This window comes from Trachymyrmex septentrionalis, unplaced genomic scaffold (genome assembly GCF_001594115.1).
Source record: "Trachymyrmex septentrionalis isolate Tsep2-gDNA-1 unplaced genomic scaffold, Tsep1.0 scaffold53, whole genome shotgun sequence".
In the NCBI taxonomy this organism is placed as follows: domain Eukaryota; kingdom Metazoa; phylum Arthropoda; class Insecta; order Hymenoptera; family Formicidae; genus Trachymyrmex; species Trachymyrmex septentrionalis.
The window spans coordinates 679,841-681,841 of record NW_017305705.1 but is presented as its reverse complement, the minus strand read 5'-3'; positions in this window follow the sequence as shown (position 1 = coordinate 681,841).

Here is a 2,001-nt window from a genome sequence, read left to right as displayed (position 1 = left end):
TTCTAAGCAAATCGCAAAACTCATAACTTGTTTCTCGTAAAACTTGTACGAACTTATGATTGCTATTCTAATTTTATGCATATATATCGTAAGACCTACAATTATTCGTAAATATCTACGATTTCTCGTAAATCTCATAGCTAGCAAGAAGCTCTCTGTATTAAAGGTATTGTTATAAAGTTATAAGCACTTATAAGTTCTTACAAGTCTTACGCGAATATATTACGAGCCTTATGATTCTGCTTAGAATTTAGTCTATGCCAAGAAATGTCTTTTTAATTAAATCGTTGTAAATGGATAATAACGATTGCATTATGATACCGCATGGAAAAAAACAGTTTTGCTCAAGTATCTAAAAATTTAACTAGATATAGGTCTGAAAATAATTTTGTTGAATTAAAATAATTATATAAGACACTTTAACTGCAAGAATGTTTTTTTGCAGTGTTTCTTATCCTGTTCGAGATTTCTATGTAATTATTTTGTTGATAGTTCTTGCTTAAGAATTTTCTGCTGAGAAAGATTCAAACGTGCGCCGAAACATTTAGATTTTTCAAAGAATTTTTATATTCGTCGTGTTAATTTTTTGCGCAATTTCTTGCGATGATTCCTAATAATACCCTGTTTTTTGTATTGTTTATTAATATTAATTAAAAGGAGTTCAAAAGTTTTTTGTTTAATTTATCTTATCATTTTGATAGTGTAACAGAATTATTTTCAAATTTGTGTCTAGCTAAATTTTTTAATATCTCAGCATTCGCGTTCTTTCTGTGTATAATTAGTTACGTGACAAAGAATATTTAAAACTAGCCAACATCTCTAGGATGTCCTGCATTTTATATTCAAACACTCGCATTGTGACGCTTATAATGCTGTCGTCATTCGATTGTTTCTCATTGTATATTAATTACTTACCGATTAATATTCCCTTAATCCAAAACATGTGGACGACGACGTCCGGGAGATAGGAAACAATATGTGTTCCATCGTCGTTCGGTATATCGCAGATGTGTGCAGACGTAATAAACGTGGCGGTATACAATTAACAAGTCGCCACCACCGGAGAAGCTGGATCGTCCGTGATGGTGGCAGGAAGGAGCTGCGATAGTCGTTCCTGACTTTGTAATCGGAGAGGATAAAACGCGACTTAAGTCAGAGACTAAGAGCGCAACGGAAAGGATGCGAGCGTGTTGCACGTATTCAGGGTCGAGCCTTTCGATGTTCTTGTTCGTTGTTCTCAGTTTTCGGGCCGACGATGCATTTTCGGAATTAGGTTGCGAGCTGTGACTCCCCTGAGAATACCACGGAGTCCTGTTGCACCTTCGTTGGATTATCCCTGCCCGCAGCTGCCAACCGCGTCATTCTTATTTCCATGCTGAGCAACACAATCGGCTTGTGTTTGTTTAAAGCATTTACTATTTTCTCTTTGATGACAGTCTATCTCATAACCGATGGAAGAATTTTAAGTTTCGGAAAAGTACGAAGTGCGATGTTCAGAGTCGGTCCTTGTTTACTTTTCTGTAAAAGAAAATAGACAAAATAGGTAAAATTATTCGTAAGAGAGACATAAGAAAAGAGAAATTCATTTCTATTCGTTTATCTTTTATTTTGTGCACTTTTAATAAACAACGTTTACAATTTTCTAATAAAAGAAGACGATTTGTACTTGAATTTTATGATTCGACATTTTATATTTTAATTTTTACTCATTTTGTATACTTTATATTACACAGAAAGATTTGCTAAAGTATCTAAAAATTTATCTAAACACATAGATCTGAAATTTTGTTATTAAAGTAATTATATAGAAACTTTAAACGTAATGAGCAATGTTGCAAACAATTTTGACATTTTAACAACCAGCTTGAGCGTCCTGTACATAATTATTTTATAGTTTAATAAAATTATTTTCAGATCTCTGTATTCGGCTTTAGAGATACTTCAGCAAAATCATTCCTTTCGTGTAGCTATTATTTTTAAATTCAATCTGATAACCCATAA